Raw genomic sequence first — 25448 nt, forward strand, 5'->3', positions numbered from 1 at the left:
GTTCTAGATCCTTGAGGATTCACCACACTGTTTTCCACAATGGTTGAACTAGTTTACAGTCCTACCAACACTGTAAAAGTGTTCCTGTTTCTCCACATCCTCTCCAGCACCTGTTGTTTCCTGATTTTTTAATGATTGCAATTCTAACTGGTGTGAGATGGTATCTCATTGTGGTTTTGATTTGCATTTCTCTGATGGCGAGTGATGATGAGCATTTTTTTATGCGTCTGTTGGCTGTATGAATGTCTTCTTTTGAGAAGGGTCTGTTCATATCCTTTGCCCACTTTTTGATGGGGTTGTTTTTTTCTTGAAAATTTGATTGAGTTCTTTGTAGGTTCTGAATATTAGCCCTTTGTCAGATGAGTAGATTGCAAAAATTTTCTCCCATTCTGTAGGTTCCTGTTCACTCTGATAGTAGTTTCTCTTGCCATGCAGAAACTCTTTAGTTTAGTTAGATCCCATTTGTCAGTTTTGGCTTTTGTTGCCATTGCTTTTGGTGTTTTAGACATATACCCATTGTTACATCTCTTTTGTTGTAAAGTAAGTCCTTTGGTTTTATATGATGCCACATGGGTTAACATATTGGTAAGTCAATTCCTTCTGAATAACCAGCACTGAGAGCTTATATAGAATTCAGAAGGAATTGACCAATAATAATGGTTTCCTGCCCCTCTAGAGTGGAAAGAATCCAATACAATTGATCCATAATCAAGTTTACCTAATCTCTTTGAGGAATAGTAGCATATCAAGGGATCAGCACAGTGGCTGTCTACAGATCAGTCTTGGTGAATGGGAGCCCATGACATCTATCCCTGCCACCATGTTCATTTTGTTAATGGGCTCATTGTACCAGGACCGGAGTGGCAGAAGAGAGGCTTGAGGACAATTACACGATGTAGCACCCATTTACCCAGTGGTGGAGAGCCTTCTCTCCGGTGAATTTTCTTTGGAGGGTGTTAACTTGAACACAAAGATCTACATGCTTTATTCCCATTCCTTAGGCTTTCGTCTCCCAATTTTCTGATCTTACTCCTTTCCAACCCCAGAGTAATCAGATAAACCATTCACTAATGCCAAGGAGTCTGTGTGTCTATAGGGGTGGATACAGATGTATATGAAGAAGGGGGTGGGTGGAGATTTCAGGCCACTTTTCCTTCCATTCAAATGGATGAACAAGAACAAGTGTGTTGCTCCTAGATCTGTCCTCTGGGATGATTTCTCTTCCCTATCACATTTAGGGTCATCCCTGAAAGGGACTTCATTGTGGCAGCAGTTCAGCAGTTCATGTTCAGTTAGCACCAATATATTGTGTTGAGTCATCTGTGAACCTAGCCTGAGTTTTTCTTTTTTCATCAGTTGGTCATGGGGAAACCCTCATGAGGCCATAGGTTTGCATGGAAGGACAGACATCAGTGCACTATACATTAATGACATGGAACTCTGTACCACATGTCTATGTTATTTATTAATGCCTTTCGAGCCTAATTGGGTCTGATTCCAAAAATATAATTTCTTTGAGACAGTTGATTGTCGCTGTTCACTTAACTTTATGACTTGGTGGATCTGATAATTTTCAGCTCATGATGGGTAGTTCAAATCACATGATCACTTGTGTATCCCATGGTCAGGCATTTAGTTTCTGCTAGGGAGTCCAGTAGCATACCAGGAGCTATCTTTCAAATGGAAAGTAGTTCTTGTTGTAGAAGTTATAGTCTTTTTCCAGAACCTTAGGTGCAATGTTATGCACCATGGGTAACTCAAACACCATTGAATATGGTGAGTCACATATCCCCAGTGGCAAGTAGATTATTCTGCTACTGGGCTACTGCAGAGCTCTCTCTTTTTCTTGGCCCTATTTGAAACTGGCAGTCTTCTGAGTCATTCAACACTTTGGTCAGAGCAATATTTCCTGGTGTGGTGAATTCTATCCCAAAATGTAAAGTCTACCAGCACTGTGCCTTTTTCTTAACGGGAGAAGGTACAAAGTGCAACAACTTGACCTTTTCCTTAGAGATAATGTCCTTATGTGCCCCAAGCCACAGGACCCCTGAAACTTTACCAATGCACAAGACTTCTGAACATTCCTTTGTTTTATCTCTCATCCTTTGATATGCATGTGTCTTACAAGGGCATCTAGAGTGCTTACCACCTCCTGATCACTGAGTTCAGTTAGAAAGGTATCACTAATAGCAGACCATCATGATAAGCTGTGGAATTCTAAGATGATCAAAATCCATGTGAGCTATATTGTGATGGAGACAGGGAAAGTTAACAAAGCTCTAGAGAAAGATAATGAATGTATATTGCTGTTTCTGTCATATGCAAGTAATTACTTTTGATCCTCTTACTGATGGGGATTGAGAAATATGCATTTGCCAGCTCAGTAGCTGCATACCAAATGCCAGAGGCTGAGTTAGTTTGCCTTAATAAAGATATCACATCCAGCATAACTATGGTTGGGACTACCACTTCCTTTAGTTTATGTTAGTCCGGCATGAAATGAATCTTAATTCATGGCTTGTCTGTTAAATTAGATGAAGATATAATGAGACTATCACCCTTGTATCTTTTAAGCCTTTGATGGTAGTACTCACTTCTGCAATTTCTCCTGGGTTGTGCTTCTGAGTACTATTTTGGTCAGTACAGAAAGTGGGGAGTTGATCAACTTCAGAGGGCTCCACCTGGCTGTCACTATCATATTGACCCTTATTTCACAGGTTAGAGGACTGATGTGAGGATTCTGCCAGCTATATCTATCCCAGATATATACTTGGAGACCAGAATATAATAGTAGAATGTGTCTGCAGACTCATTGAACCCATTGTGAGATGGATTAGGGCTAGGATTCTATTTATCACCTGGCCTTCTCTCCAATCACTGGGTTCCGAGTCTATGTACTCCCTTAGATCAAGAAAATAAATGAAGAACTAACGACTTTCCATTTTGGTGGCTAAATTACTTTTTCTCCTTTATGTACACAAGTCAAGAAACACCCTACATGACAGGATCATGTAGTATGCTGGAGCCAGTCTAGTGAGCTGTGCATATCTCCTCAACTCAATGTCGAGTGAAGTCAGACTAGTAGGTTTGAAAATGGTCATGATGAAAGTGTTAATATCGTGGAAGCTGGCAAATGCTATAAATAAGGGTTGTCTTTCTTTTTTTCCAGAAGCTGGTTGTATCAAATCAGCTTTTTTCCAGAAGCTAGTTGAATCAAACTAATTGATACTAGAAATCCCAGTTACTTGGCAGCATCTCCCATCAGCAATTTTAACTTACTATTAAAAAAGCAAAAGCTGTCACTAAGCTTCTCAAACACACGGTCAGGTGGTAGGTTCTCAGGTCTTGTATAGCACCTTGTTTCTAATATTCCTGCTTTCTTGAGCCCTGTGATCTCTTCTTCAATACTATACCAAAGAATTTCCAAAATCTTCACCTAATTTACTATAGGCCATTATCGTGTCCAAGGTTTTTTTTTTTTTTTGAGACGGAGTCTTGCTCTGCCGCGCAGGCTGGAGTGCAGTGGCCGGATCTCAGCTCACTGCAAGCTCCACCTCCCGGGTTCACGCCATTCTCCTGTCTCAGCCTCCCGAGTAGCTGGGACTACAGGCGCCCGCCTCGTCGCCCGGCTAGTTTTTTGTATTTTCTATTAGAGACGGGGTTTCACCATATTAGCCAGGATGGTCTCGATCTCCTGACCTCGTGATCCGCCCGTCTCGGCCTCCCAAAGTGCTGGGATTACAGGCTTGAGCCACCGCGCCCGGCCTATCGTGTCCAAGGTTTAAGGAGTCATCCCAATAGATTATAAGAACAAGCTATAGGTATCCTTGCCAGGATATAGGTGAGATCTCCCATATTAAAAATATTTTCTATTTTACATTTATTCCTCCATTTGACTCCTTTTCCCACAAAATTCATTTTGAGGGATAGCAGAAGTTTTTGAAGAGAATAGTCATTATTTCATAAAGCACCTGCCTCAGGTGAAGCCATTACATGGTTTCCAGGCAAGAAGAGGATGTTCTTCCCTGTCAAGGGAGAAGGAACTGCTTTTACCAACTTTCAAGGTTCAAGGGAATCTGAAAGTTCTCAGGCTTGTCCACCCTAATGCCCCATTCTTGGTTTCACGAGCCCTCTCTTTTCCTATCCAAGCCTTGACTAAAACATAAGAGAGGGAAGGTTGTACATATTCTCCTCTTGGAAGTTATAGCACCCTTACAATTAGATCATGGGCTTGATTTTCGGCACTGTGTGTTCTGCAGCTTCAGGAGATGAGTCTCCTTAAAGTTGCCATAGAGAGTTTCTGGTTTTCACACTGTGTCTTAAGTTGGCAGTTAGTTTTCCTTAGCTTATCATTTTCTTTAGTAAAGTCTTCCAACGCAGTTAACAAAGTCTAGCTCACTCCATATAATTTCAATGCTTCCAAATTTTTCAAGTACCACAGCCATCACATATTTCAATAGTTCATCCTATACTTTCTCCAATTAACATCGAGTAAAAATTTAGTATTTTTATATCACTGTATGCCAGAATTATTACTACCTTCCTCACTAATAGCAACGAGGTACTTCTTGCCATCAGATTCTGGGTAATTCATCTCCAAAATCCCACCTGGAGATTTTACTTTCTAGGGGCATTCCTGATACCAACTGTCTTATCCTGGGTTTCCCAGAATACAAGACTGCCAAAAAGACTTATGTGCTTTTACTTTATTAGGGAGTGCCATCCCAGGGAACAAGAACGAGATCAGGAGGATGAAGCAGGGACAAACTATGAGGATGTGTTATCAACTGGCAGCTGCTAACTGTGACAATTACTTGACTTTACAGGGTAGTCGTCCAAGAAGTCATTTAAACTGCATCTTAGCAAGATTCTTTCAGGGAGAGAACTGAGGAAGAATTTACCCATGAACTTCATTATGTAGTGGTGAAAGCTTTACCTTCAATTACACCCTGCCCCCTTCCTGTCTCTCAGTCCTCTGTCTCTTCCAAAACTCAGAACGAAGTTTCTAGGTTGCATATAAGTAGGTACCAAGCAGGAGCCAGAAATGTTCCATGCCTCAATGTCAACAAGAAAGCCTTGAAGGAAGCAAGAGTTATGCAGCAAGGGCGTGAGATAAAACACTATCAGCCTGTGCCTATGTAAAGTCAGCTGGAACCCACATAAAGCTGTAAGTCTCAGTAGCAGGTGAGAGAAGATATCAATGAAGCCAAGAGAACCTGAAGTAGTGCATAAGAGTGTCTGATGCAAGTAGGGAGACTAGACTGTAAGCTCCTTGAGGATAGGAGCCACATCTTATTTATCTTGGATTCCCTAACATCATTTTTGGCACATAATTCTATTGATCAATAAATATCTGTTAATTTCAATTGGATGAATGGTGTTAGGCTCAGAAATTGATACCCTAAAATATGGTACTTCTTGCTTAACTGAAGAAGATGAACATGCTTAACTGAAGAAGAAGCCTCAGTGTCTCTCTAACACACACATTTCCCACCTGCCCCCATTTTTTGTCTCTCAGTCTTTTGTCTCCCCCAAATCACAGGATGAGGTTGTTTCCTGAAGGTTCTTTATCTGCCTAAACTTGGGACCCACCAAAGAAGAAAACAATTATGTCTGGTCCGTTTCCTGAGTTTTCAATAACTGAATTCATAATACAGGAAGAAAGATTGAAGTCTATCAACGAATCTGGACAGACTTTTATCACAACTGTCATCTGCTCTGTGGGCCGAACAAACTTTGTCCCAGGCCATTGTATGTTCTTCAAGTCCATTGAATTCCCCTAAAAATCATTTACTATCCCTCTAAAATCATTTACCCTCCCCTTTTCTCTTTCCCCTAAGAAGATGGTTATCTGTATCATCTTCGTGTGTGGTGGGGTAATAACACTGTGATTTCCCCTGTGAACACTGATAAATTTGTGTGCCATTTTTCCTGTTAATGTACCTTTTGTCAGCTGATTTTTCAGTGAACCTTCAGAAGGAAGATGGGAAGTTTTCCCTTGGCCCCTATAATTATTATTTTTTTCTTTTTACAGATGCAGAAACCAAGGCTCAGATGGGATAACCAACTATTCCAAGTTCAAGAGACAGTAAGGAGAGGAGTGGCGATATCAGCTCAGATCTTCTCTTAGCCATGCTAAGGGTAATCACCTCACAATTAGCTCTTCAGTGGATATTCCTTGTGAGAGCTAAAATTCTATTAGGCTTTTTCCAAGATATCTTCTTCCAGAACTCAGTTAATCCAGGTCAAAAAAGCACTGGAAGGTAAATTGGCAACCACTCATTTTATCACATGATGTTTTCCATAATGTAAGACTGTCCCAAACAAAAGAGCTGGTAGCAAACATAATGAACATCAGCTGAGACTCTATAAACCAAGAAAGCCCTAGATTGACTGTGTTCATGTGACTTCAAAAGAGGATCATTTGCAGGGGATGTTCCTGCAGTGCTTACTTTGCACCCTTTGCTACCCTTTAGATACCATTTGACCTCGTTTTCCTCTCTGTGTGATGGCCAAACCACAGGCTCCCTCTTCTTTCTGGCCTCATGAGCATTAATCAACTTCAACCTTCCCCAAGACCTGGCAGGGGAGATGCAGTAGCTACTTCTTAATAAACTCAAACTGTCATTGAAGATGAAAAGATGAGACTGCAAAAGCTTGGAGCATCCCAACTCCCCAGCTTGCCAAGTGCAGGGAATCAGGAGGGGAGTGCCCTCCAGGACAGGTCTCTGTGGATGGTGCAGAAAAGTCAGCTGCCTTCTCTTTTTTCCCTTCTCCTTCTTCCCCTAAATGCTCCCTCAGTGACACCACTGTGTCTGCAGTAGAGAGAGACTGTCTAGCTGTTTCTTTTTCAGCAAGACAATTTGGTGTGTGGTCTGTGGTGCCCACACATTCTTCTTTGCAATGAGTGGTGGGTGAACAGTGTTTTCCAAGTTGGATTTTACAGTACCATAAGTAGAAACAGATCTCCCAGAGCCCCGAACACTTTTTCTGCCTGAGTTGGGAGGATCAGTAGGCTCCTGTGTAGATGCTCCAGCAGATTCCTTGGGAACAGCTTTGCAGCATTTCCCTCCTCACTGGCCCTCGCCATTCATAATGAAAGCTCAATTAGGTGGTGGACTTCCACTTTGGTAACTGCCAGGCTAGTTATAGCATTATGCTTTCATGCATGATCACGCTGAGATATTTGGAATCTGTACATGTAACTATTTAAATGACTGGGATACTAACTGCTCTCTACACATTCCCACCCCCAAAGCCCTTTCACCAAGCAGCTGGTACTAAGTACTGTTTACAGAGAGTTTTCGAAAGGCAGGGCACTGTGCTAAGCATTTTACAGATATTATTTCACTTCACCTTCACAACAATCTTATTCAAAAGAATTCTTTTTTTTATCAAGAAGGAGAAATTTGAAGCCTAGAGAGGCTGAATAATTTGCATAAAGTCATGCAGTTAATGAGTAGCAACGTCAAACTTGCATTCAGGTCTGCAGATTCTGAATATCACTCTTCCCACAACTACGACCTTACCTTTTAGGCAAATTAATAAATAAGCAAGCATTTGCTGAGCACCTACTATATAAGAGGTTCTGTGCTAGGAACTTTCACATCCACCTAACAACAATCTTGATTTTTAGGGGAGGAAATTGAAGTCCTAGCTTGTTAGCAATGTCAGGGCAGACCCAGGATTTGATGCCTATTTGACTGTAAGGTCCTTCCCTTCTTCCTTCCTTCCTTCCTTCCTTCCTTCCTTCCTTCCTTCCTTCCTTCCTTCCATCCTCCCTCCCTCCCTCCCTCCTGCCTCCCTCCCGCCTCCCTCCCTCCCTCATTCTGTCTCTCTCTCTTTCCCAATTAATCATGTATTGATTCAGCTAAGGTTAGAATCTTATCTTTGCATTCATAAGAGATAATTTATGCATTGTGCCTACCTCAGTATTTGGCACACGGGAGGGAGTTGAATCATGTTAATCCCTGCCCCCAAATCACCTAGATAAGTTTTTTATTGCTACTTCCCTCCCTGGTAAATAGAAAAGAGACAGCTCTTTTCCAGCTTCCTGTTGAGAAGAGATTCTGTCCAACTTGGCTCACGTTTCCTCTACTTGGGGAGCTGTGCCCTACAGATGGTATAGCCCAGCCCTTTCAGGGACACTAGGAAGAACTGATGGCATCATGTCAGGACTGAGGTCTCCGTTCTGGTAGTTTCTGAAGAATTAATGACAAGATAAACTTTGCAGGATCTCAACATACAGGCTTTGTTTTTCCCTTCCTTCTTGTTTTGCAAAGACATGCCCCTGCTGGCCTTTTAAGCCCAAGGAAAACTTAACAAACACTTGCTGAAAACACCTTGCTTTTTACCCTGCATCAAATAACCTCCCCCACTCCAGAGATTTGCGTTCCAATGTCTGCAAAGGAGCAGCGAGAGGAAGCAGGATATTGAGTCTCATTAAGTTTCTTTGCTGTGTCAGTCGTCTTTCCCAGAGGGGGATGTAATATTCTCTTCATAATACTCAGCCCCTCTCACAAGTTGGCAGCTCCTTTCTCTCAACTTATATTCTTAGCTAAGAATGTGTTCACAGGGATTTTTTAGAATCCTCCCCAAATACCTGTTTACTGACTTTCTCAGAGCATTTCTGAGATGGCACAAGGATGTGTGGGTTCTGAAGTCAGCTTCCTCTTGCTAATGAGGCTCAGCTCAGCCCCTCTCCCCAGCACTCCAGGCAGGGGTTGGGGGAGACCGCTCTGCCCCTGTTCCTGGCCCCGGGACAGACACTCATTCTCGGCTAAGTCCTGTCCCTGCTGGAACTGGTAGCATCTTCCCAGGCCTTGGCTCAGATGCCTTGCTGGGTTGGCTTCCTGGATCAGGAAGTCATGGGTGGAGATCATGGGTCTCCACATTTGGCTTTGGAGTCGTGGCTTTGCCATTCCCTCAGCTTTGGTACTGTTTTGTATGACTTTGTTAAGAATGTTAAGAGATATTTTCTGGCGTAAAAAATACCTGAGATTTTTCTGCTTTGACAAATGTTATGATGTCAAGTATTGGACCTGTCTTGGGGTCTCCCCAGGAATAATAAAATATTATTAGCTAATAATAATATAAGCTAATAATTAGCTTACATGGCTGTGGCACTATTCTACGTGCTTTACTCATTTAATCCTATAATAATCCTATAAAGTAGGCATTATTATGTACTTATTTCAAAGATGAGAAAACTGAGACACAGATTAAACTACTTTCCCAATGCCAGATAAGGTAGGAAGTAGTAAAGCTAGGATTATTACCTGGTCATTCTCACATGCTTAACCTTGACATTAAATTTCCTGAGCAAGCGAGTCCCTACAGATGAGCTGAGCTGTAGGCCTTGGAGAAGAAAGTCTCTGATTTGCTTTGTCTGAACTTTAGGGCCCCTATGTGAACCCCCCTCCATCCCATCTGAACATCCTCATTTCCCCCCACTTCCCATTGTGGAGATTCTGCTCTGGCCAAGAGAAATTTCTCCTGTCCTCTATGACAACCACACAACTCCCCCTGCAATTCTGTGTTTATTCATCTGCCACCTCTTTCTCTGAATGCTTTCCCTTCTTCCTCCACTCCAATTGAAATATCACCTTGCTCTCCTTCCAAAATTATCCCTAAATCATCTAGTCCAGGACAACATTCTGGTCTTACCCAGTCCTACCTATCTCCTAATTCAAATTTATTTGTGGCTGTCTTAGGGAGTGGGTGTGAGGTATGTGGGGGTGCCAAGAGAGAACTTTCTAGGTGGCTGACACTGAAGACCATACTTCTAGAGAATCTTGCTCCAAGGTGAGGCATCCTCCTTAAAGTCCCAGGAGTCTGTTCTTCTATCATTCTATTCACTCCTACCTTCTTCTATGAGCACGGCACTATATGAATATTGTGGGAATGCTAATACAATAAGATGCAGACTTCTCCTTAAACATACTTGCAGTCTAGTGTTGGGTCGATAGTACATGTACATTACAGTGCAAGGAAGCAAGTCCTTAGTATCTCACTAGGAACATCAAGTGCAAGGGAACTGATATGGGGGAGATCACCTGGGTTTGGAGGGATATATTCATTTTGAAGATAACGTTTTTCAAGGCTAAGAGACAGTATAAAAATGGCAATGCAAAAGCAATATTTGGGCTCAGATGAAGGAACCTGGGTGGGGTAAACAGGAGACATAATGCTGAAAATGTACCTTGTGGTCAAAATAGAAAGAACTTCACAAATTAGAGAGCATACTTGAGAATGAATAATAAGCATTAGAGAATAAGGAGTCTGGATTTTATAGTGGGTGCAATGGGGAGATTTTGAAGTTTTTTAAGGTTGGGGGAAATGGTCAGAAGTAACTCCAATAGCCACATAAAGGAGTTGAGGTATTAAGCATCTATTGTACAGACCAACAGGCCTTTGTAATAAAGAAATCTAAGCACAGGGATAATGGCCTAAGCAAAGGAGTGGCAGTGAAACTGGACAGGAAAGACTTGCCACCTGATTGTATACAGAGAGGGAAGGAGTAAAGGCGAGTGCAGGACAGCAAGAGGAGTAGGAAAATAGGGGGAAATGGAGATTTTGATAGATGAGGGTGTGAAAGAGACAATCTGTTGGGTTTGAGGTGACTAAAGAACCTCCAGTGGAATCATTAGCACACAATTTGGAATTGTGGCAGAAGTTGGAGCAGCATTGGTCTGTTGGTCCCTCATAGAGAGGAGTACTCTGGGCCATTAAGGATTTGGGTCTTTGCTGCTACCTCCCACCCCAGCCAAGGACTGATTTGCCTAAGGACAGATATTTCCTGATGTACTTCTCATCCAGGAAAAAGCCCACTTGGTTCACAAGCACCACTGTTTTGGGTTTCTGTCTCAGTTTAAAGATTTATTTTTTCTTCTGTTGGAGCTCAGAAAATGATATCCCAAAGTGAAAACCTCTAAAGCAAAGTTTTTTCTTACCTTCTCCTGCTTTCCTGTCTCTCACCTCTCATCCTCCCCCATGGCAGCCATAGAAACTAGAATTTCTCTCCCCTAATGTGGGTCATACAAATCAGAACCCCTTCCCCTCCCTAAACCAGCCATAAAGCCTACAGATATTACTCTTACCTTCTCTTTTATTTCTGTGTAACAGTTGGTGGTAAGGGAAGTAAGACCCTCATTCCAGAGGGGTCCTATCCCATACATGGGAAGAAGAAAGGCTACAACAGAGAGGCCAAGAAGAGTCTGGACAGGCCTTGCTAGGTTTCCCACTCAGTCTCTTACCATTAGGTCATACCCTTTTTGTAAAATCACATTTCTAGACAGCCGTCCCTGCTTTATTGCACTTAAGCATATAGTCAGATAGCTTCCCTTGTGTCTTGGAGTCTTCATTCTGAAAGCTCCCATGTTACGTAAAACTATCATCAAATCAATTTGTTGTGCTTTTTTCTTGTTAACCTGTCATTTGTTATAGGAGTGCTGGCCATGACCCTTGTGATAGGGAGGAAAGGGATCACTCCCTTTCCGCCCTTAAACTTCCCATGGTTAGCCTGACCTGTCTGTCAGGATTCTGAACCAGAGGGGAAGAAGCTCTTATATGGAGATACTGATATCTACCAGGTCTTTCCTACAGCTTCCATTCACACAGTTTTTCTTAATGTTACTTACAGAATGGCTTTTCCAATGTATTAGAAATAAAATGCCTCCCAAGCTGCTCTCTACTCCTTTATTAACTAAATCCGGAATTCCCGCCCCTTCACCTGAAATGTTCAGAATTGGGAACATCTGTTTGCCTCTCCATTGACATAGCTGACTTTGACACTGATTGGAATGAGTGAGTTTTCCTTTTTGAGCTGCTGTCCCATAATAAAGTAAACATGGCCTTGATTTTCCAAGCATGTTCAGTTGGGAGTAAATCTTAAACAAATGTGCATGCTGCTGAGCACTACTCACTCCTCCACCTTTCTACAAGAGTCCGTCCATGTTTTTGGCACTTTTGAGGAATGTCAGTAAATTTTTCAGGAGTTGAGAAGAACCGGGATGGAAAGAGAAGAGGAAGGATAGGAGGGAAAAAATGCACTGGTTTTCCTTTTCAAAAGCAATGATAAACATTTCAAAGATATTCATTATTCACAACAAATACTCACAGATATTATTAGTTTTTTTGCTTCTCAATCCACAAGGGAAAAAATCAGCTTAGTCCAAAAGCATTTACTGAGCATCTACTAGAAGCCAGAAAAGTAAAGATTCAGGAGGCATAAAGATGAATAAGAGGCCGGGTGTGGTGGCTCATGCCTGTAATCCCAGCACTTTGGGAGGCCGAGGCAGGCGGATCACGAGGTCAGGAGATCGAGACCATCCACTAACACGGTGAAACCCCGTCTCTACTAAGAAATGCAAAAAAATTAGCCAGGTGTGTGGCAGGCACCTGTAGTCCCAGCTACTCAGGAGGCTGAGGCAGGAGAATGGCATGAACCCAGGAGGCAGAGTTGGCAGTAAGCCGAGATCCCACCACCGCACTCAAGCCTGGGGGACAGAGCGAAGACTCCATCTCAAAAAACAAACAACAAAAAAAGAATAAGATACAGAATAAGATACCTAGCCCATAAAAAGCAGAAAATCTCAGTCAGAAAGACAGATGTATAATAAACAAGTAGGATTGTACAGAAAATAGTCCAAGTATATACAAAGTTTAGGACCAGAACAATGACTCATCTCTCTGATATAATGGGGAGACCTCAGAGGTCCTTAGTAGGATTTTGTAAATAGAAAAGAGAAGTGAGATACAGAACATTGCAGACAGAGGATAGACAGGTGGAAAAGCATGAAACAGTAAGGTCCTTTTTTAGGACTATGAGAAACCTTGTCTTGCTGAGGAAAAAGTGGAGATGAGTGCCTCGGGATGGGTAGAAAGATCAGGAAATCTCCAGGAGACATAGAGCTAATGATGATTCTGTAAAGTGCCTTGTAGGCCACACTAAGGAGCTTGACTTTTATCCTGAATGTCAAAGGAAGGCAATGAGAGATTGTAAAAAGAACATAACTTTAAATTTGTATATTCTAGGAGGAAGATATGAGTTTGGTTTTAGATATAAGTTTGAAGTTCTTATCTAAATTAGTTAAATGTAGATATATCTAATTTAGGCTATCCAATAGGGATATATTGGGTTGGAATCCAGGGGAAGCTGGAGTTGGGGAGGAGATACAGGAGGGGAATCATTGCATAAGTGGTATTTGAGCCAGCACAGAAGATGAACTTCCCCAAGTCGAGTGCATGGAGTCAACAGCTCTGGACAGCACCCTGGGGAGCATCAGCATTCAAAAGGTGGACAGAGAAAGATAAGCCCATGAGAGAGATCAAGAATGTCCTCAGCATTGGAAGATGACAAAGATAGAATGGGGTTAGGAAAGTCAAGACACATTTCAAGAAGTGTGGTATCGAAGCTGAATGTAGAGAGGTCAAGCAAACTTTTGGACTGGAAAGGTCTCGTAGACTCAGCAAACATAAGCATCTATCAACGAAAACAGCCTGAATGGAGGGCTGGTTGATGGAAGTTAGAATGAAGCAGGCTGAGAACCGAATGAAAATAAGAAAATGGAGGTAGCAATTGAAATCTTCTCTTTTTGAAAGCTGAACTGCAAAGAGAAGTGGTGAACATTGAATGAAGGAAATTTTTGTTTATTTTAAGGTACGAGGGGCTTGAGCATGAGTGTGACTATGGGAAGAAGCCAGCCAGTCTTAAAAGAGAAGATGAAGATATAAGAAAGAGAGGAGATAATTGAAGCAACAAGGTTCCCGATCCCTGGGGAGGCAAGGGCGTGTTGGTTGGAATAAGATCCAGAGCACAGAAGAAGGCGTGACCTTGGACAGGAGGAAAGACAGTGCTTCTTCCATGGGAGGTAGGAAAGGGGTAAAGCCATTGATAACGTAACAGTTGTGAGACTGGAGGAAGAAGCAGAAAGGAAATGAAACTGATAATCTTGAGGCTAACATGAGCTAATTGGGTGAAATCACATTACAACTTTTTGACTGGACATCCCTGTGATAGAAATCTCTATATACAACAAAAACTTTCCAGGCTCTGGCTAGTGGCCCGTGTATATGACAAAGCCAAATACTGTGGTCCAAGAATGAGGATAATTCATAGAGGTAGTGTCAAGGAGACATTGCCAGTAACGAAAAAGCACTCCAAAAAGGAAGTACAAATGATTTGCAAATTGCAGCTAGTCTTGTAATTACTATGCAGGTAGATGTCCCTAAATCTACATCTCCTGATTCTTCCCCAAGCTCTTGTATAGTTCACTAAAAAATTAACACTAGTTGAACATACTACCTAAAGGGCCAATTGGGTACAGTCTGACACTCCCAAAACAGGAGTTTTCTGTATCCTCCTGGGAACTGCACCAATTCTAAGCCAGAGGGTGAAGTTAGTTTGAGTTTGCTGCCCTGAGCCTCCCTCTTTTGTCCTTTTTCCTTTCTTAGCAGCTGGATTATTTTCTCTCCTTCAGGCACTCCACCTCCTAATCATTACTCTTCACCTGCCATGAAAACTCGCTTTCAGCATAGGATCTGAAATTACATTGGTCATTTACACCTTAATGTAATTCTAAGGAACTGTTTACTCTCTCCCAGAGGCATAGTTACACAAGTCTTCCATTTTAATTTTATTAAAGGCTTTGATCCCTCTTAGAAGGTGTTAGACATTCAGAATCTGGAGTGAGAGCCCTTATTATAACCTCCCAAATCTTCCAAAAGGAGGGCAGGGCACACAGACACTTTTCTGAGGTGACAGCCCAGCAATGATCAGAGTCTTTGAGTATTTCTCTCTCTGGCATGCTGCTACTTTTCCTTCTTTATAGTTCTTTGTTGATAGAAATGGATGTAAAATAGCATAAATGCTTGGAGACAAATAAAATTCATTGTTGGCGGAAATGCAGTCTCATCTTATTGCCTTCTCCCAAACCCTTATGACTATCCTTTTCTCCTGTCCCCTTAGTGAAGCCAGTGGCAGTTGCATAGTTCCAACCCTTTAACTGCATCTGAGCACCTCTGGATGCCTGTAATTCAGGTGTTAGAGCAGTAACTTTGTGGAGACCATTTCACTCAAGCTTTATCTTCAGGCAAACAGCTATGTTTTAGAAAAGTCCTGTTTCACTAATCTTATTCCATGCATACTTCTATATCAAGGGATGAAAAACCAGAGTTGACATCATGTGTATTATTAATATGGATAAAATCCCACCAGGCTGCTCAAGATGTATAACAAGCACTTGCTATTCTGCTACTCTGGCCCTAGAAAAACCAATTGCAGTTGGCCCAGTAATCAGTTGCTCCTGAGAACGTGGTTCTTTTAAAAGTTTTCAGAGACTCCAATGGGAAGACCATAGAGCTTTGAGGGTCCAGCTCCTGGGATTGCTATGACTCAGCATCCCTAAAGTAAAGGTTTCACAAGCGCTAAAATCAACATCTGAAATAGGATCTTCGTTAAACAGATACCTCATTTCATTCCCAAATAAGACTTGTCTCTCTGTCCTTGAAGGGAACTTTAGCACTAGGGCAGCCAAGACTGGTGGGGTACCTGCCCTAAAGTGTGGGACTTCAGAGAAAGAAACTTACACAGCAAACTAACATTTCCTGAATATTTTTTCCTGCTTGTAAAAGTGATACATACCCACTGAGGAGTTTGGAAAATAAAAAAGACATAAAGAAGAAAATTAAAATTACTCATCATTCCACCTACCCGTATCATTCTTGTGTATTTTTTTTTTTTTTTTTTTTTTTTTGAGATGGAGTCTCGCTCTGTCACCCAGGCTGGAGTGCAGTGGCATGATCTTGGCTCACTGCAAGCTCCATCTCTCGAGTTCACGCCATTCTCCTGCCTCAACCTCCCAAGTAGCTGGGACTACAGGCGTCCGCCACCACGCCCGGCTAATTTTTTGTATTTTTAGTAGAGATGGGGTTTCACCATGTTAGCCAGGATGGTCTCGATCTCCTGACCTCATGATCCGCCCACCTCGGCCTCCCAAAGTGCTGGGATTACAGGCGTGAGCCTCCGCACCCGGCCCATTCTTGTGTATTTTCTTTGAGGCTTTTGTATATTTTACAAAATGGAAGCTCATCACATGTGCAATTTTATATTTTGATTTTTGCACTTTACATCAGAGCTCTAACGAGTTTGATTATAAAATCTCAAACTCATCAGGTTTTAAACATGGAATGCTTTTACTTTTACAATATTTCCCGATTACTGTGCCATCTCAAATCCCTCTCTCTCTCACTGGGGAAAAGAGATTCTTGACAACACTCTGTCCAATTCCATAACTTTCAGTCACATTCAGTTACTGAAGTGGGATTGTTTTGGTTTTAAGCTTAGTCTTTCATATTTAAAACATTTAATTTCGTATTTAATTGACTCATGAATGTCCTCAGATTTCCTCCTATCCCCAAAGGGTGGGCTGCAGTTTTAGCTTATACTAAAAAGTAAAGAGGGGGCAGAGGGCAGAATCTGTGCATTCTTATGCATAGCCTCTCTTTTCCCTGCCTTTACCCCCTGCTGTATAGGGATATGTAAGGGAGTAAAAGGGGGAAAAAAAAAAAACCTGCCTACATGACTACCCTTGGCAAGTTGCTGCCCCTTCCTGTTGGTCATCACCACTAGTCTGGCTCTTAGTCACCAGGTCCATGTGGATGGGCAAGTCTTACTGATGGGACCATCCCCATGCTACTCCCTTTTGTCTCAAACTTCAGCATTCCTGCTATGCTTATATACTCTCTATGGCCAGTGGGTGTAAGAAATGTCTGTGGGGCTGGGCGTGGTGGCTCACGCCTGTAATCCTAACACTTTGGGAGGGTGAGATGGGTGGATCACGTGAGGTCAGGAGTTCAAGACCAGCCTAGCCAACATGCAGAAACCCTGTCTCTACTAAAAATACAAAAATTATCCAGGCATGGTGGCACATGCCTGTAATCCCAGATAGTTGGGAGGCTGAGGCAGGAGAATTGCTTGAACCCAGGAGGCAGAGTTTCCAGTGAGCCAAGATCACACCATTACACTCCAGCCTGGGTGACAACAGTGAACTCTGTCTCAAAAAAAAAAAAAAAAAAAAGGAAAGAAAGAAAAGAAACGTCTAGTGGGCACCCAGGTGATGTTCTTGCCCCCTTATCACTTGACCATACCACAAAACCTCTCCTTACGCCTGCAGTATTCTGTCGCCAGCTATGGCAGAACCTTGGAATAAGATGTTAGTCTCTCCCTCTTGGAGACACCCACTGGGACCCCCTCTTTTTGTTTGAAGATGAGAATAAGTTAAATTTTCTTCATCTCTTCTTCCATGGACAGATAAAAATGAGTAAACTTTCTTCATAACACTGTTCTTCATTAAAAGGTAGCTTTATTTTATGTCTCGGTAATAAAAAGCCACTAAATCAGTTCTAGTTTTGTCAACTCTGTTGGTATGAGGAATCTCAAGATTAAAAATCAGATTCCCTTTAAACTCAGCCCCTATAATATTTAATCACTTTGTTTTTGACAGTTCTCTGTCTCTGCTGTAAACTGCACTATTCCTAAGGGTAAACATCTCAATCAGTACCATCCTCTCACAAAGGAACTTTGAAAACATCATTTCATGGCTCCTTTACTCCATCATATGGATTATGATATTTTTACATATTTAGGTTGTTTCTACTTTTGTAATATAAACAATGCTGTGACAAGCATCTTTGTTCACATTTTAGGTAGTTTTCTTAGAATTATAGCTAACAGTTATTATGCATATCTTATATTTTAGCATTTTGTTAAGCAAGCATTATCTTATTTAGCTGTCACAGGATATTGGTACAAATACTGGTGATAGATATACAGAATTGATTCATTTATTAAACAATAATATTGAACTCCTAGCATATGCCAGGCACTGTTCTCAGTGTTCTCTTTCATCTACGCCTTTCTTGGCAATGGTGCACTACACAAGTTCTGAAACCTGCTATGTAACCTTAGTAGCTGGTTGAAAGCAGGGCAGGACAACTCCCTGCACAGGCTGAGAAAATCTCTTGGATGCCAACATCCTTGATTTAGACCCCAGCTGCTCCCTTGTTTCCAGGAATAGAGCATAAAGTGCAGGTTATGCCACAAGTCATCCGGAAAAGTCTCAGGAGGAGATCTCTGCTTTGTCTCAAGGTTTTAAAGTCAGAAAAGTATAAATCCTGTCCAAGGTGCTGAAAACAGCTGCTCTTACTATGTGTGTACAAAAAAAACTATCACTGACTGCATTTGGTCATCACTCAACCCTCCGAAGGATCAGCAGGACAGATGCTTTTCTTCTAATCATTGTTTAAGTAATGAATGAAACTAAGTTTTGGGATTTTCCTCCTTTCTCCTTCCCCCAGGACCAAGTGATATTAAGCTGTAGAAATAGCATTCATGTCATCTGTGGAGTGACTCATCCTTTCTAGGAGTGAGAGAGTGGAAAAGATCCTTCAGATATCTGAATCCTTGAAATCTCTGGTTAGTATTGTGTTGGTTACGTGTGTGATAGGGGAGAGAGAGTGGGAGAAATGGTACATGCACTAGCTGCACTGAGTAATCCTTCCCTCCTATCTACTCAACACTAATGCTTTGTCCTCTTCTACTGGGAAAACAGTAGAATTTAGATAAGAGGCAGATATAATAGCTAAAAACTTGAGTCTAGAGTCTGGTAGTCTCAGATTTGAATTTCGTGTCTGTCATAAGCTTGTTTAATATAGTTGCTGCTTTGACATCTATTTTTAAACCCGACATCAGTTATTCAAAACCCAGTTTTGCCTTGTCGCCTTTGGTCTAGTTAAAGCTCCCCATCCCTGTGTGTTTGTTTCAACACAGCCTGTTCATTGCTCCTTTCAATGGTGGAAAGCCAGATACACCCCACAGCTGCTGGCCAAGGTACAACCTAATGATCAACACTAGAGTCATGTAAATAATAAGTTCTCTCCTATGTATGTGCTTTCTTAAAACAAATCCATATACAACCCCCACAGGAAAGCCTAAGGGATAGTGCCCATGGACATTAATAAAGGCATAGTCCCACAGGCTCTCTCTCTCTCTCTTTCTCTCTCTCTCTCTCCTACTCCCCCTCCACCTCCACCTTTCTCCCTCTCTCACTTCCTCACTCCTTCTCACTCTCCATCCACTGGTTGAGCTTCCTGCTGCCTTCAGACTTTCCAGCAGTTCCCCAGTCAGCACCCCTAACCTCTTGGGGACCTGTGAGTTGTACATTTCTCTTGTTTTATGCATTTTTGTTTTATGTCCTCATTGTGGCTCGCTTGACAAACACACCTGAATGTAACTCCACCTCCCCCTCTACCCAAATTAGGGCTTTCTTGGAGAGTGTCTGTCTTGGCTTATGGATACTCTTAAGAGAGAGACCTCAAGAACAAACCAGAAAGAAACCATAACAGGAAAAATTACAATACTATCACTATATGTATCAGTTAGGATTAGGCATAGTTCTAAATAAGAGAAAACAAAAGTTTCATGAGCTATCAGGGATTAACTTTTCCTCTTCTAAGTTCAGAGCTAGGCAGTTGAAGGCTGCGAATCTCCTCAGGAATGCCATTAAGGGCCCAAGTTCCTTTTTCCTTCTTGCTATGCCTTGGTGTCATGTGGTTTCCATCGTCAGAGTTATAAAATGGATGCTGCAGTTCCAAGCTTCATGTTCACATTTCGGGCAGGAAGAATAGGCAAAGAGCATGGAAGATGAGTCTGTCTCTTAAAGAAATTTGTTCCAGGAGATTCACCTAGGAAGTTCGACCTACCTCTTATTGACCAGACTTTCTATTGACCAGACTTTCTTATTGCAAGAGAAAGTGTAAAAAATAATATTTTAACTTTCTAATCTCTATAGCAAGGAAATCAAGGGAGAATCCAGTCGTAAATGTTTTATTATTTGTGTGACCTTGGTTATGTTACTTGATCTAGAAGCAGTTTCATTCGTGCCTCTATAAAATGGGCATGATGTTGCCCCACCTTGTAGAATTGTTTCAAGGACTGAGATCATGCATAATAAACCCTTATCAGAGTGCCTGGCATGTCATTAGCTCTCTATAAACCTCTCTTTTTAACAGTAAGTTAGAACAATGTTTATACATCATGAAGAGAAAGAAATACACAATTCAGAACAGAGTTGCAGCCTCTTACCCTAGGATTTCTCACTTAGCTGGGAGCTCAGCCGAATTCTGAAAACTTACTTTGCTAAAGCCTATTTATTGATGGCACCTGACGGAATCGAGAAACTACCAAAAATCGTGATCCCCTTTGCAGTGGTAGCTATTATGCACAGAGTGTTTAAGAATGCACCCTTCATTTGGCACAATGCTTGTGATGATCTGCCTCACTGTCATAGCTGTGTCCTTAAAGAGCTATGCATAAAGAGAAATGTGGTTAATATCTTTGGATGTGGAGTCAGTAGGTTTGGATGTGTGACCTTGTTCTGCCACTTAGTATCAATGCAACCTCAGGTTAAACCTCTTTGGACTTCAGTTTACTCATCTGTAAATTGGGGATGTAATAACTCTTCTCCACCTCACAAGATTTTGGAGATCAAATAAGGGAGTGGCAGGGATGCGGATCTAAGAAAGTGGGGGTTTGGTGACTCTCATCTGGGAAACCCCTTTTTCCCTGTTAATACATTCACCTGAAAAGATGCAGCCACTCCCATTTCCTCTAGATCTGGGGACATAGGCCTAGATGCCAAGTAGGAAGTTTGTCTTCACACCCCCTCTTCCCATTCTATGAGCAGCCGCTGCTGCTCCAGGATGTCTATGCTCTTCAACTGTTTCTAGCATAAGACTCAGCTCCTGTGCATACAGCAAGTGGACAAGAATGACTACAGGTGCAGGCAAGATAACATTAATTTTTTTTAGTCCTACTATGTTGTGGGCACTTTGCTGAGTTCTCTACATGTGGTATATATTTTAAATTTCAAACATCCTTTTCATATATATGTTTTATACAAACACATGCATATATATACTTTTTAAAATAAACAAAATAGACTTCAAAAGTTAAGCAACTTGCCCATGGTTACATAGCTAGTAACTAGGCAGAGTGTGATTGAAACCCAACTCGTCCACTAAAGAGACCAAAGTATCAACTAGGGGATAATTTATCCAACATTGCCATTTTATAGATGACAATTCCAAGGATTATAGCAGTGATATTACTTGCTCATGGTCACACAGTGATATTAGCTGGGCTAGAACTGGATTCTGGATTTCTGAATGGACAAATTAATAATTTTCCTATGGTGTGATCATGCAGTCCTGATGGTAGAATTTCGGATATCAGCTGCGGAATGGGAATGGATTCTCAGGGCAAACAAGGTTACTTGCCCTCCAAAATCAGACCGGGAGGCCCTGCAGCTGGCAGTGAGGTGGTTCCATTGGATTGAATATTGACAAAGATTCTTCTATTCCTTTTGAAAATATATCTTATAGAAGGCTTTGCCAATCCTTGCTTGAACTCCCAATGAGAATCTGCAGGGAGGAGGTAGAGAGATGGGAGAAGAGAATGAAAAGCAAGAGAGAGCAAAACAAGGCAAGGATAAAATCAATGCCTCATTGCAAGCAGGTGGGAGCTGTGGTTGTGATGAATATTTACTGTGTAGTGGTCTAATGATTTTAGAATTTTTTTTTGACTGTACCGAGCGTGTGTGGGATTGTTTTTCAAGAAATAAAATACATTAAAGCTCAGTCATTAAGAGCGTAAAGGAGGACGGAGCTCAGGTTCCAAGCCCATTAGCACACCCTGTCATTAAGTAAGGCCTCATTCCTAATGCATTTTTAATTTATTCTGTTTTGTAAAATAAAACTTTAAACTGCTTCTTGTGCTATCAAATTTGTAGGCAGCTCCCAAGCCTGTCCCCTGCCATGGAGCTCTGCTGAGCTGCAGGGTGGTCACAGCTGAGTTGCAGGTCCAAGTGTTCTCCCGTTCTGGGCTTCCAGATGGCTCTGCCAGGCTCAGATCTTTGCAAAAGCCTTGCCCAGTTTCTGCTTGCAGAGGAAGCTGTCCTGTGCTGCTGGGATTGTTGCTGGAGATGACAGGAAAGCATTTCAGGCTGGAAGTGGTTTTGCCCCTGGGAAAACCTGTAGGTCTCTGAGACCTGGACCTGTAACCAAGGCATTCACCCTCCCTAAGGAGATTGGAGACCCCAAAAGAGCATTCCTGCCTAAGAAGTGGGAAAGGGCGGTATGAACTTTGTAAACCTGGAATGCATCACTCACATAATCCTTTCTACAGCCCTAGGAAGTAGGCATTGTTTATTGTTATACAGTTGACAGAATTATGACTTAGAAAGGCTAGTCACTTGTTCAAAGTCAAATGGATGATAAGTGACAGAGCCCGTGATTCAGGTTAGTCAGACTAGAAAGCCAGGATATGGGAAGGCAGAGAAGGGTTAGCAAGATGGCCATGTCAGGATCCTTTCCAACACTGCTCCTAGAGAGGATTCAGAACTCAGCTTAAAACTTGCATTGCCTCTTTCAAAAGAAAAAAGCACCACTTGTCTGAGGTACAGCTTACCAAGAGAATCTGGACTTTTCTTTTTATTTTTTTCCCCTATCTAATTTCTTTCCATAAAATCTCCCCCTTCCTTCCTTCAGTTCTCTGCTCAAACGTCTCCTTATCAGAGAAGTCTTCCCTGACTACCTACATAAGACAGATCTCCTACCACCACCCAGGATACTCAGGGCAATGAGTATCCTTACCTTGCTTAGTTTTTTCCATAGTGTTTTGTTGTTGTTGTTGTTGGTTTTGTGTGTGTGTGTGTTTACCACCAGACCCATCATATTTACATATTTGCTTATTCCTAGTCTTCGCCATCAGACTGTAAGCTCTGTGTGAGCAAGAACTTCTTCGATGTTGTTGCATCTAGAGGAGTGTCTAGCATATAACAGGTGCTCAATAAGTAGTTATTGAATAAATGAATAAGCTTCCTAGCTCTGGGGCCCATCTCTCTCACTATAATTCACTGGTCACAATTTGTGGGCAAGAGTAACTGATTTATATCAGCTTGAGAAGAGTGTACAAGAAGTTGATATTTCCAATAGTGAATACCCTCAAAGTAGAGTCAGATTATCTGAATCCACAAGGTGCATCAAAGATTGGCCAAACCAATCCTCTCATTTTAGAGATAAGGAAGAGGCCCAGAGAGGTAGAGTAATTTCCCCAGAGTCACAAAGGTCAAAGCTTCTTATGACCAATCTGATTCTCTTTCCACACAACCAGGTGGGCTGCTACTAGGGGGTTGGGACCCTAATGTCTGAGGGCACGTGGAGAATTTTCAGGGCTCTGTGTATCCTCTCTTCATTATGGGAAGCTTGGGTTTTCTCTACACTGGAGAAAGGTTATCAGGTTAGGAGAGGTGAGGGACTGAGCTTCTTGCTAAGCCAGGCAGTGTGGCTGTTATGCTCTTTCTCCATCTCTGCTTGCTAACACCACCCAACATAGCCTGCACACCTGACTATGACCACAAGCACAATAGGAAGCTTCCTTTTTGGTATGACTTTTGCAGCTCTGGGAAGGACCCCTTACTCCATATCTGCTTTTCCAGAAAGCCTGAAGTTTCTCTAATAGAATATGAAGCCTGATGCAACAAGGAAAGGGAGGAAAACTTTCTGGGAGAAGGAGGAGCACATGTACTTGAAGTCCACTCAAAGGGATCAGTCACCAGTAGAGGATCACATGCTAATTTCCTAAGAAGTAACAGGGAAGCATGTCTACAGTGTAAGAGTGGGAAGACCCACTCTCACACTCTCACTGCAAGCCTGCTGCATACTCTAGTGCTCAAGGCTCCCTCTCCCACCTTTCCAGATAGAGTCTGATGCTGGGCCTCCCATTACCACCCTTGAGCACCCAGGAGACTTCCCTGGGAAAAGACTTCTGAATTAGGATTTAACTATGAGGAAGAAATGCACATATATTAAGCATTTATGTGTCCAACATTATGCTGCTGCTTTCACGCAGTTTTTCTTCAACCACAGAAGACAAATGAGATTATTCAAATTCAAAGATGAGAAATCCTAGGCTCAGAGAGGTACATAAACTTGAACTAGTGTACACAGACCTGGTCAATCCAAGCAACCCTGGCTCTCAAGCATCAGGTGGGCTGCTTCTGTAATCAAACTGACTGTGTGGACTAGGTAACATGGTGGCTAGGCAGGGCCTTCCTTTGGTGGCTCTGACTAGGAGGATAAGACTCCATCCCAGAGAGTGTCTCTGGGAGTCATCTGAGTGAGAATCCTTCAAGGAGGTTACCTGCAGGCCACAAGGGGGAGCACTGTCAAGAAAACGCTCTAAAGCAAAAGCGGTTACCACCTCCATCTTGTTGCTGTCGTGGAGACCCATGAGGCTAGCCCAGCGAGCAACATACCCAGACCCCCGATTTAGGGAAGATGCATAGTAATAGATCAGATTACCATGTCTAACTTAATTGTTCTTTTTACTCTTCATAATCAGGGAGAAAGCGGTGGGAAGGTCTTCAGAGTTTCTTTTCTCCATACCGATGTGATCGTCCATGTCAGCGGGGCTCAGTCCTAATGGCCTTCTCCCCTCCTGCTAGTGCCACCTGGACTTTTCTTCTGGGATAGTGCAAAAAACTTCCTCCTTACCTTTCATGAAAAAAAATGTTTTCTGTTTTTCTTGATAGCCCTACCCTTCCCCGACCTCTGGTATTATTCAACTTGGCTTGCAATTTAAGCATATCAATACTAATAAATCATTTTTTAATTTTCATGGCACTTGCTGAAAGTTTGTTGATAAAATAACCCACAAGTGCATGATATTAGCGATAACTGTGTGGGGGAAATGGCCTCTGCTGGCAGCCAGTTCTGGGAGTTGTGCTGGCCTACTGAGGAATGCAGGCTGTTAGAAAGGTGGGCCTTTCTACTCAGGGTCTAGCCTTGTGGGTTCAATTGCTTTGCAAGAAGAAGAAAACTGAATTTGGAAAAAATGCAACTTATGGTGGAGACAACTGGGGCAGAATCCCTAAAAGACATTGTATGTCAATGAGGGAGGAAGGCTGGGGTGTAATGGAAAGTAGGTATGAGAGGATGCAGTACTCAGTGAGATAAAAAAGAAAGTCCTTGGTGAACCCAACGCAAATTGGGAAGCAATAATGGAGGTGAGTTCATCCATAAATCAGCTTGTCCATTTCTCTGCCTCTGGATGGTATTACCTGTAACATCACAGTTAGCCAGGATTCTCCTCTATCCAGAGACAGTATTGAGGAGAAGAGTCTCCTGGGATCACAAGAAACCATCCAGTCTAATGGCCCAGTTTTTCATGAGAGGAAATGAAGCCCCACAGAGATGAAGTAACTTATATGTCATAAAACTACCCTGTGGCAAAGATGGGGCTAAAACCTGGTTTATGAACCTTAGGTTCAGTGCTCTTCCATTTAACAAATATATTCACACACCTATCCACCCACCTCCACCCACTCACC

This window comes from Piliocolobus tephrosceles, chromosome 1 (genome assembly GCF_002776525.5).
Source record: "Piliocolobus tephrosceles isolate RC106 chromosome 1, ASM277652v3, whole genome shotgun sequence".
Taxonomy (NCBI): Eukaryota; Metazoa; Chordata; class Mammalia; order Primates; family Cercopithecidae; genus Piliocolobus; species Piliocolobus tephrosceles.